This window comes from Vitis vinifera, chromosome 6 (genome assembly GCF_030704535.1).
Source record: "Vitis vinifera cultivar Pinot Noir 40024 chromosome 6, ASM3070453v1".
Classification (NCBI taxonomy): Eukaryota; Viridiplantae; Streptophyta; class Magnoliopsida; order Vitales; family Vitaceae; genus Vitis; species Vitis vinifera.
The window spans coordinates 20,435,272-20,447,837 of record NC_081810.1 but is presented as its reverse complement, the minus strand read 5'-3'; positions in this window follow the sequence as shown (position 1 = coordinate 20,447,837).

Below are 12,566 nucleotides of genomic sequence, written 5' to 3'. Positions count from 1 at the left end.
TCCCAAAGTGCCTTCCTTTCATTCCCCACTACAGGACCATGAACAATCAGACAAAACCATCCCCATAACAAGCAAAGGAAATTACAGAAGCGTGATATTGAAAAAAAATCGACCTGCATCTCCAGAACTTCCACCACTCTTTTATCCCATACCACCAAAACCCACTGCAAACTGCCTAATACCAAGAGATCCCTAACCTCAGAAGTGTTCCACAGCACCACCATTAACCACTTCTTTGGAAACACTTTCCAACTTAGTTTCTTGAAAACAAAGTGGGCCTGCCATCCAAGATCAGTAAAGAATTTACAATCCTTTTTTATTTCTGAAATTTTACAACCCTTTTTTTTTTCTGCGTCATTCAGCCCATTTGACATTTAATGCAACAATTCTAGACTTCATGGATCAATAGCAATAGCCTAATCTTTTTCTTCCCTTAACTTCTCAATTGTCTCTCCCAAGGCCCCCTTTATTATCATAGTTGACCAAGAAAAAAAAGCTTCGGTTATCTATCCATTTTGGAAGACAAGCTCAATTTTCTCTCTTTCAAGCTCTTAAATGCCCCAGTTATTCTTAATCACTTCTATTGGAGTTGTCTTTTCCTCTTGAAATACTGAACAAGAAAGACCTAGAAATTTGTTGAACCCTGTAAATATAGTTAGGTCCATTTTGATGGAGCCTTCTTGCCTCCCACTGCTCCTTGAGATCAACTGAATCTTCCCTACCAACAATAAGTTAGAAGCTTTCAAAAACTCCTTTGTGCTCTCTCTAACTTTGGGCTAAAAAGTCTTTTGACAGTGCCTCTATGTCTATTTTAGATATTATTGATTGGTTGAGCACTTTTTGATGTGAGAGGGGTATTTTTTGTTAGTCTCTCCATTTCATCACCTTTTTGGCACCTTTGTATACTTTCTATGTAGTTTGGTGTGTCCTCTTTTGATTGGGCATTGGTAATAATATTCTTATTTTCCTATCAAAAGAAAGAAGTTACAAGTATATATATCAGCCCCTACTATACTAAGAAGTAGCACCATTCTCCAAAAGAGTATTTTTTTTTCCCAGAAGAAGAAGAAGAAGTTACAAGTAAATATCAGCCCTAAAATACTAAGAAGTAACACCATTCTCCAAAAGAGTATTTTTTTTTTTCCCATCAATTCTCATCTGTCCTCACATTTGGTTTGATACCATGATGTTGATGACAGGGTTACAACCAAATGTCAGCTTGATAGACATTATTAACTCATTACCTAACTGTAAGATTTTAGAAAAATAGTTGCTCAACATAGTATCAAAATTGGGTTTGGTGAAAGCATCCTCACAGTATGTTTATTTTCCCAACCTTATTAAGTCCACATGCAGGCCCAAAGAAGGTTGCTCATGAGGCAGCATGTTAGCATTAGGTTAAAGCCCAAATGTATGCTTGATATACATCATTGACCTATAACAGTTTAAGCTTTTAGGAAAATTGATTATCAAACAAATCTATCAAAAAAAATTGATTATCAAACAAAAAGTAGGACTTGAAAATTTTGACAAAAAATTCTGATGAAAAAAAAAATAACGAAAATGTACTGCTAAAATTTCAATAAGACCAGATAGTTGTAGATTAAAAATGGTCTTTGACTGGAATGGGATATCGATCAAACTTAATCAATAAGTGGGTGTATACTATGGAAATGAGACAAGTGACGAGTGTTGAAAGCAACAGGTTCAGGCTAGTAGCTAAAGGTCTTATCAGAACATGTTGGATGGATAGATTGCAGGAAAGCCTTTACTAGTCCAGCCAGGTGTCTATGATGAAGTTTGAACTCCAAAGTAATCCAGCATGATGCTGCAATTGGTAATTGCAAGAATTGTAAGGAAAAAAAAATAAGGATAGTGCCTTATGTATGCCATCTGAGTTTGGTAAAATATTGTACTAGAGGGATGCTGATGGATTTTGCCTAAAGTGAAAGCATTCTATCTATTAAATGACAAAATGAGATTCTGAGACCTTATTTCTCTCTTTCTAGCTTTCATGTCTATCATTTTTTTATCAGAGCTTTCATGTCTATCATAGCTTATGGGAAAAGGCTTATAATGGAGGATCCTGATGGAAGGATGGCCTGATGGTAAAGCTTGCACCTTAAGCCTTTAGCTCCCTTTTATATTTGGGATAACCTAATTCAAAATACGATGTTTTTAAAAGGAACCAATTGGCATCATTATTGCAGCTGACATATTTTTGGATGGCACTGTTAATTTTTTTTTTTAACTGCATTTTGGCTAGGAATGAAAATTTTCTTACCAGGGCCTAGAAAAAGGGAAATTTCTCAGACAATGTTTTTATCTTCCATTGAGTAATCATTTATTCTGATTTGCATTTCTTGGCCATGGGCTTCAGTTTCTTTAGTTGCACTTGTTTGCATATTTTTTTAAATAACGTTTGAATTGTCAATCTTGTTTTATGAGTTGTGTTCTTCTATCACAGGTACTACTGCTTCTTGGTGCCCTTGACAATTCCTATCCTTATTGTTGCTGTATATTTCCACTGGCTTAGCATGAAATTGTTCAAGCATGCTTGACTGTTTGGGCCCTGTCAGTTCAGAGCAAGCAATCTCTGCTCATACCTATGGAAGGAAAGGTTGCCTGGAGTTTTCTCCTTCTGGGGATCTGTTTTTTTTTTTTTTTTTTTTCACTTTATCCCCCTCTTTCACTTGATCTAATTTCAAGTTTGGGGATGGAAACTTTTCTGGCTGCCAACAGGAATCCAATACATCTATCGTGAAACAGTTCATGGACGGACAGATTAAGGGAAGAGCTTGTGGTAAGCATTGAGTGCAATGCATTGAAGCTTTCCCTACTTGAAGTTAAAACTCTCCCCAGTAAATCTAATTCTAACCTCAAATGGCTTCAGACTTTACTTTTACAGTAAACGTGGCATGGGGCAATTGTAATAAGAGGGGCTTGGTTTGGTTTGGGTGGGTGTCCTGCATTAACTTTTTCCTTGTTGTCAGTGACATGTGCATCATTTATCAGTGCAGTTTGTATAGCTGACAGCAATGTCCTCTGTTAATTATGACTGATACTTGACAGTTTTAAGATCATTCTACATGCTCCCAAATTGTGTTTTGCTTGTATAGTCAAGGAGTAGGCTTCATTTTGCATTCACTTGTGTAGTCATGGAGTTGGCTTCATTTGTATTCCATATTAAGATGTTAGAATTATATGTTAAAGGTACTCTTATCAATGTGATTTCCTGCTTCTTTTGCTGATTTGCATGTTACACTCTTTGGTGTTGAGGCTATGATGAAGAGATAGGAATCTGCATGGCCATTGAAAACGGAATTCCAGAACTGATGGTTACATTTTGTTTGTGTACATAGAATATTGTTGATTCATTATGAATATCGTAGTGCTTAGAGTACCTTGAGTTTTCTAAATGAATATGTATACTACTGTCAATGTGTGACAGGTAGCTCCCGTCCACACTATACAGCACAAAAACATGGTCATGAATTTCCGCAAACTTCCTGTGAAGGAATCTTTATGGGAAAAGGTACTCAAGGTGAAAGAAAATGTCATTTTTGTTCAAATGAATGACCTGGAGCTGTTGCCTCAGTAGCTGTAAGGGCTGTTACAAAGCGAATTTAATTATTTACTCTTTTCTCTTTTCAATACTTAATTGTAATAATATTGTGTTGCTCAATTATTGAAGTGCTAAAGTACAAATTTGATGCCTATCATGTATTGGACCTATAGATGTGTTCCATTATTATTTGAATAGTCTTACTATCTGCATATAGTAAGGTGTTTAAGATGTTTACTGCATAATCAATGTGGCATTTGATATTCATCCTTAAAACTGCCTTTTCAGTTGGTATGCATTCATTGAGATAGATATTTATATAAAGAAAGTCCCGGAGTCATGCACATGTGAAGTCAATAGGTGAAATATTTAATGCATGAAAATGATATGGAGCAACACTGAAAAACAGTAATTAAGATGGCATTGACGATTGTCAGTGCCAATTTGCAACTACAAAGACTCTGTAGGTGGTTGGTACAAAACAGGTGCTAGATTGATTAGTCTTTTCTTGGTACCTGGGTTGGTTTACCCAGCCCAGCAAATGAGAACTACCATTCCCAAAGAGGGAAAGAATCAGTTAGAGCTGCACTTCCTGCCCTGATCCCACCCTGAAGTTGCCCATCAAAGGCTGTCTTTGTTGTCAGCATTTTAACTTGCCTTCATCACCATTTTAACTCTAGGAAACACCAATATGAAGTCAAGGATTTTAGAGCCATTATTTTGCTTCTTTATTTTATCTTTTTCCCGCTGTCCCTTTTCAGCACTCCTTAACAGAGAGAGTTCAAAGTCATATGATTGATTCTAGTCTTTTAGAGACTCTTTATCAGTCTTCAGATCCTAATCTTTCAAGGCAGATAAGTCCAAGCTCCTTTCCTTTTTCTTTTCAGGGCTTCTTTTGCCCAAATCTTCACAAACTTGTTAAGGCCTTCATATTTCTAAAATGACAGAATCTTTGTCAGGCTGAAACTCATCCTACTGTTATAGATATGGTAAATTTAAGAGCTGTAGTTATCTTTCCCTCTTTCTCTCCCTCGCCCATGTCAGTATTATTTAAGAGACCAACCTAAACCGCCTTTTCCCTTTTGGTGGACCATGTTCCATGTTCCCACAGCTCATAGGGGAAAACAAAAATGACATTTCAGCCCTGAGTATGTGACATTGGTTTCTCAGAGTAGGGTCCACCAAATCGGGTTATTGGATTTGCTGCTATTACATTATGAATGTTCTTTAATTTTCGCCCAGCATTGTAGGCCCTTTCCTCCATCACTGAAAGTGACTCTCGCAACACCACTTCCTTCTTTGAAGATAGTCCTAGTGGGGGCATCTCTGTATATGCATTTATGTTTCTTGTGTTGATTATTCTGCTAGAGCTTTGAAATTATGATTCAATTTAAGATCGTTGGAACTGGAAATCTCAAGATGAAAGAGTCCTGAGAAGTGGGTGCAGTATAATATTATCTTCTCTTTGGATTTTTCTTGTTTTAGTGCCTTAGCATATCTCCTGTGTATTTGAGTTCCCTCTGAGGTGTCGTTCAGTGGCAGTGTCCTCTGACAATGAATAAGTGGTTTTAAGTTCGAGACTGGAGGAAGACTCATAACACCCAGGGGGGGTTTGCTTTACTGGCAATTTGGATAAATGTGTCAAGATTGATTCCTGCTGTTGTATGTGTTTGCATAGAGGTATACATTGATGTTTTAGAAGTTGTTTACAAAATGCTTTAGCTCAAACTATGTTGTTGATATTGCCACTTGAGTTTGTTCTTAAAGTCTGTAGTAGTAGTGGTAGAAGTTTTTGCAGGACAACTCTTAAGAGGAAGTTGGAAAAGACACTTCACAGCTGTAAGATTGCTACAAATGATCCTGAAAACAACACTCCTATGGGGTTGTGAGGCGGGTGGCTCCTCCTAACATGGGTCCCCTTCAAATTTAGTTTCCTTTTCTAAAGTGCTAGGAAAGTTTTTCTTTGCTTTTAGAAACAACAAAGAAGGCAAAAGCTATTTAAAAATATCAGAATTATCTTGTTGACACTATTATGAGCTTGGAAAGTAATGGAGTTTAGAGCAAATGAGTGGATGAAAGAATGCATAATAGAGTTTTACGGTAAAAATTAAAATGTCAAGGAAAATGATTTTTTCATATTTGGTTTTATCGTGGAAAATATATAAAAAAAAATTATATATATTTAGAATTATTAGGAAATTTATATGTTTTCAAATTATTTAATCTTGATATAAAAAAGTTAAAATAAATTAAATAAGTTTGAAATAATATATAAAAATAATTAATTAAATTTAAATCTATTTTTATTTTCATTTGCTTTTATTTTTTCTCAATACTTTCTTTTTATCACATTTTCCCTCAAATTTTTCAAAACCAAACATAGCCTTAAAGAATGTTGCATAGCTACCATAATTGAGCATGGTTACATTATTTATATATAGAATCGTTTTCAAATGATCAAGATTAGTCACAATCTCTCCATGATAGGAAATAATTGCATGTGAACTAACTTCTAACTAGCTATAATTAGCGACGTACTTAAAATGTCATTTCATCCCTTAACTTCTCCCCTCAAGCTCATTGTCTCGGAAGAAGAATGAGCTTGGGTCTTGTGTGAAGAAATGAGTTTAGGCAAGGTTTTAGTCATGATGTTTGCAATATGATCTAGGATATGGTGAACAACAAGAATCTTTTGGGTCCCGTTCTCTAACAAAGTGAGAGTTTCTACATTTAAATTTTTAAATATAGAATAGGATTGATTGTAAGATAAGTTGCATTGATATTATTTTAGAGAAGTAATAGTGATTGAGTTAAACGCAAAGATAACTCTTGCAAAATATATTGAATCCACTTATATTCAACTATTATATTTGCTAAACCTTTGGTATTGAACTTCAATTGAAGATCAAGGGACAATCTTGTGCTTGTTGGAGGGTCATGAGATGAGATTGGAACCAAGATAAACATAATAACTCCACTCAAGGATAAAATGACTTATATCAAGCCTTGTAATATTGTATGACAATAGAAAGACTCCTATGATTTGTAATATCCAACAGGGAATTACCCTCATTTAGGGAAATTAATACGCTAGATGACATGGGTGTGGGCATAGGCTTTGTAAGAAGCATATCGACCTTTTCTAATAAATCACAAAAATACTTGGCTTGAGCTAAGTGTCAAACCTAATATGAAGACCCTCATTTGAAAGGGAATTACCCTCATTTAGGGAAATTAGTGCACTAGATGTCATGGGTGTAGGCATAGGCTTTGTAAGAAGCATATCATCCTTTCCTAATAAGTCACAAACATAATTGGATTAATTAAGTGTTGATCCTAACCTTAAGACCTCAATTTCCTAAAAAAGTAATTCAGCTGACTAAGAACTTATAAAGCAAATTCATCATTGAGAGAAGAAATGAGCACTTGAATAAAGAATTAATTATTTCCTATAAATTGAATATCATCTACATAGACAGGTATAATGATGATGTCAATATGTTTTTTGTAGACAAACATAGAAGAATTTCATTTGGAACCATGAAAACCCCATCAAAGGAAAAACATACTCAATTTCATATACCAACCATGTGGAGCTTACTTAAAACATACTCGATTTATTGGAGCATTGTTTGAAGAACTTGTTGGTTCTATATAGAGTATAGGTGAAATCATGTTTGTTGTTGAGTCATTCATTGTTGCTACTTTTCGGAAAATTGGCCCTCATATGATAAAAGAGTTTAGAAAAAATGAGTAAACGAAAGAATGCAAAGTATAGTTTTAGAGAGAAAGGTGTGTAATAAAAGGGATGATGCATAACTACCACAACTAAGAGCAATTATATCATTTATATAGAGAGAGGTTTTTAGATAATCAAGATTGGAAACAATCTTACCACAATAGAAAATAACTACATATGAACTAACCTCTAACTATCATCATAACTAAAATACACATTACTCCATCTCCTAATAGAAAGCAATGGAAGTAGGATCAATCTATAAAATGATGAACCCTAGGAGTTAGTATGTAAAATGATGAACCATAATTAATAATATAAATGACACAATCACAAGATGATTCATATGATTCTTTTTATGATGATGTTGTAAATATGATGAATGATATTATTGTAAATATTTCAATATCACTCATCCAAACCTTACTCATTTTCTGTAATTCAGTTCTTTTTTTTTTCTTTTGTTCCTTTTCTTTTCTTCTCCTTTATCTTTTTCCTCAATTTTTTTAATACTAAAACAAGAAAAAAAACATGTCCTTTTTTAATCATTCCATTTGTTAAAGGGATTGTGAACGAAATTACTAGTAAAATAAATAATACGATAAGGATAAAAAAATCTAGGAACAATTACATTTTTGGCAGAGATGAGGTGATAGTAGCTTTAAAGGGTAGATATTTTGCATAATTGTTATGAAGTCCATGAAATTTTTTGAACAAAAATGTCCTTTATCATTCACACAGAGTGATATTTGCATGTTTTTCTTGAGCATCATAATTTGTTTTCGATGTCAAACCATTGAAATATTGTTTAAACATGTATATATATATATATATATAGACAAGACACTTATACTACATATAATAGGTATTTGTACTAGTTGTACCAGATCTATACAAGTCTGTCTATTATGAATATATTTATGTGTTTTTATAAATGTTAATAAAAATATGAAAATCTCTTATATATTTAATATAATTATTTTGTACAAATGTAAACATATGAAAAAAAAAATTATATTTAGCATTTTATGCATCTGTGTAAATTAAGGGGACATGATATGAAGTTTATATAGGGGAGGGGGCAAAACAACATTTAGCCTAATGGTAGTTGTCTATTTTTACTCAAAATCTTAAGTCAAGGATCAAATCCCTTCTCTTATACATCTTTTTTCCAAAATTTCAGAGGGGACATTTGCTTCTGTTAGGCACAAAGTGGCTCCACCCTGTGTGTAAATAAAATTTCTACGGCACAAGGTGGCTACACCCAGGTGTGTAAATAAATTTTTAAGTAATTTGGTGAGGAAAACAAACAAAGAAAATAAGATATAAAAAAAAAAAAAAAAACCCATATGCATAGGTGGCTCCACCCGTGTGTAAATAAATTTTTAAGTAATTTGGTGTGGAAAACAAACAAAGAAAATAAGATAAAAAAAAAAATACCATATGCATAAATTTATGATCTACAACTTTGTACATGTTTTATACTATTGTTATTTAATTAAATTTTTAAAAATAAAAAAGTAAAAGAAAAATTCAATAATAATAATAATAATAAAAAGTTATATATATATATATATATATATATATATATATATATATATATATATATATGTCTTATACGGTTGTTAATTAAATTTCAAAACTAAAAGATTTACAAAATTTTAGAATAAAAAATACTAATTGAACGATAAATTAAGATAAACATGTTTTATACCGTTTTTACTTAATTAGATTTCAAAAATAAAATTGTAAATTTAAAAATAAATATAAATATAAATAATAATGGAATGTTAAATTAATGAAAAATTAATTAAGATAATAGTTGCAACTTAAAAAAAAAACTATATGAATATTAGTAAAAATAATAATAATAATAATTGAACCTTAAAATGAAAAATAAATTAAAATAACAATTGCAAGTTGAAAACAAAATAAAACTATATGAATATTAAATAGATTTTGAGATTTTTTTTTTTTTTTTGTAATTTTTCTTGAAAAATCTGAATATATTAATTATCATAAATACTTGATTGTCCCTTTTTTAAAAACCCTTTTAAGGGTATTTTGGGTATTTTCAACCGACAAAACGAGTTTATATCCTGCCGAATAATTTACCAAGTTCCCCTACCTCTTTAGACCAATTATCCAAAATTTGTACCCTTTAAAGTCATTAAAGCCATTATCAACTCCATCTCCCCCTTAAACATAATCATGCAAAAAATCTTTCTATTAGGCATAATCAATTATTATGAGCATTGAATATTAACCATAAAATTGAGTATGCTTTCAAGTATGATAAGACAATAGATGTTGAAAGTTATGGTGATAATCATCCTAGAGTTGTGTAATAAAGGTTAAAAGCAAAGGGATAAAAAGTAATAATTTGAGAGGAAAAAAAAAAGTATATCAATAGTATTATCATTATAATATGATAATATGATGTAAGATATTATTATTTTCCATGATTTATTTTAAGTCTCTCGTTTGAGAACTTAGGATTTTTGAAGAACTACAAATATCTTTTATTAATATTTGAATGTTAATTATATAGTTTTGTCATCATTTTCCAATCCATCTCAAATATGACTTTATTAATACCTAAAAATTTGACTTCAAACATTTATTGCCTTAACCACATGGGAAAATTTGATTGTTGAATTTGCAATGCAATGAGGGAGATGAAATAGAAAATATATTCATTCCTAAAACTTTAGAACTTGTTTAATAACTGTTTTTAAAAATAGTTTTAAAAAATAGTTTTTGAGAACAATTTTTTAAAATTGTTTTTTGATGTTTTGTAGAATACAAGTCTTTTTTAAAATCCAAAATGTTTTTAATATTTTTAACTATGTTTTAAGAATCATTTTTACATCTAGTATTTTATTTTTAATTATTGTACATATTTATTTAATTATTTTTTAAAACAACCTTTAAAAAATAAATGAAAATAACTAAAAGATGTTATTAGAAAATATTATATTTTTTATTCTTAAAAATATAAAATATAAAATAGTTTTTGATTGTCAAACGCATTTTCCTGATTTTTTTTGTTTTGGAGAACAGAAAATTATTTTCAAAAATAGTTCTCAAACATACCTTTATATTCTAGAAATATTTCCATTTGATATTTGACCACTTCACCATTTGATATTTGACCACTTCATCATTAGAATTGTATGAAAGAAGCAACTTAGTAAGGAGATGGAGAGGAAATAAAATAAAGAGGTGGGAAGGAAATGTATAGAGAACACTTTTTAGATTCCTTCGTTCAAATTGTCCTTTTTTTTTTCCTTTTCTATAATTAATGTTTTAAATTCTTAAATTAATCTTCTAATTTTTAAGGATAATTCGAAATTCAAAAGATTGATTAATTAATTATAAATTAAATAAAAAGTTTAGATTTCTATGTTGATATAATGAAAATGACTTGGCTCATTCATACCTTCAAAAATTAAACTTCATTTTTTTAATTCATTTAAAATAAAATAGTATAGCAATTATTAATTTTGAATCATTATTATTATTTATTTTTAACAAGATAAATCAATTATGCATTTATGAGAAGCGATGTTAATATCCATATTATTGTTTATATTTTATTTGTAATAATACAATTACTTTTATTTTTAGTAAGACTAGAATTAAATTCAATTTATATTATATAAATTGAATTTAAAATTTAAAATAAATTATTTTTAAAAATAACTTATCCGTTTTTGGTTTTTTATTTTTTGAAAAGTATTTTTAAAACAACTTGCATTAAAGGAATCAAACTACCTCATGCAACATAAGAATTAAAATCTCATTTAAAAGTGAGATTTCATTTTCATTGAAATAATTTTTAATTTATACCATTTCTATTGTGACTTAAATTATCCAAATATGAGAATAAATTAAAAAAGAAATAAGATATTCATTCTCATTATTTATTCTTGTGTACCATTTCTTTTGTCATTTGAATTATCCAAACATGACCTAAAGGAAATAAAGTATGGAGTTGTATCGAGAACTCTTTTTAGATTCTTTTAATCATTGCATGTTGAAAAGCTAAATATCATAAAATAAAAAATACAAAAAGTTGAAGTTAAAATCAAAGTTATAATTTTAAAAAATATAATTTATGATTTTATTATAATATTATTATTCCTATTTTATTAAGACCTATGTATTTTTAAATTTATTTATAATTATAAAATTACTTTTATTTTTAACAAGACTTTAATTAAATTCAATTTATATTATATAAATTGAATTGAATTTTTTTTTCTTACAAAATCAAATAAAAAATTATTTTTAAAAACAATCTATTCAAACTAGTTTTTGGCTCTTTATTTATTAAAAAATATTTTTAAATCAAAATACCTCATAAATTCTAAATGGGATTTTATTTCTATTTAAATCTTTTTTTTTATTCAATTCCGCTTCTCACTTGAATTATCCAAACATCAAATGGATGAAAAATTGAGATATTAATTCCCATTCTTCATTCCCCTTAGTGAACATGGCCAAAGGAAATGTATAGAGAACGCTTTTTAGATTCCTTTTGATGTTGATATTGCACCAAATTCATCAATATTTAGATTTTATTTTATTTTATTTTATTTTATTACCCAAAAGTTAAAATTGAAATCAAAATCATAATTTAAAAGATAAAATAACTTCTTACATAAATTAAAATATAACTTAAACAAAAAAGTATTATTTTCTTATTTCGTATTAATTTCCTTTTTAAAGTCATAAACATTTTCAACAAAATTATCCAAACAAATATATATATATTTTTTTAAAGCTTAAAACAATACTTATGACTCCCAATTTAATAATGTCCTAATAATCAATACTATGCAAAAATAATTTAAGAATCCATCCAAATGATTGTAATCACTAGTGGAGCCAACTTAAGCCTTGGAGGGGCACATGCCCCCCTTGAAAAATAAAATCAAATAGTGGGGTAGATTCTTTTATCTCATGTACAGGAGAAAAATACAATCTAATACTATGGAAAAAAAAAAAAAAAAGGAAAACTCTAATGCCTAAAATTAGGGGAAAACAATTGGGCATTAGACCTGCAAAAATACCATGATGTAACATAGAGACCCTATTCCTCAATTCCTAAGTAGATTTTGTTGGATATTTGCCTTGTCCAACTTTTTAGAAAAAGAAGAATAAAACAAAAGGCTTGTCTACACTGTTGCCTAGCAGACTTGATTCTTTGTCTTGTCACTTGTTTTGTCATATTTATTTTTTTAAAAAATTATTAAT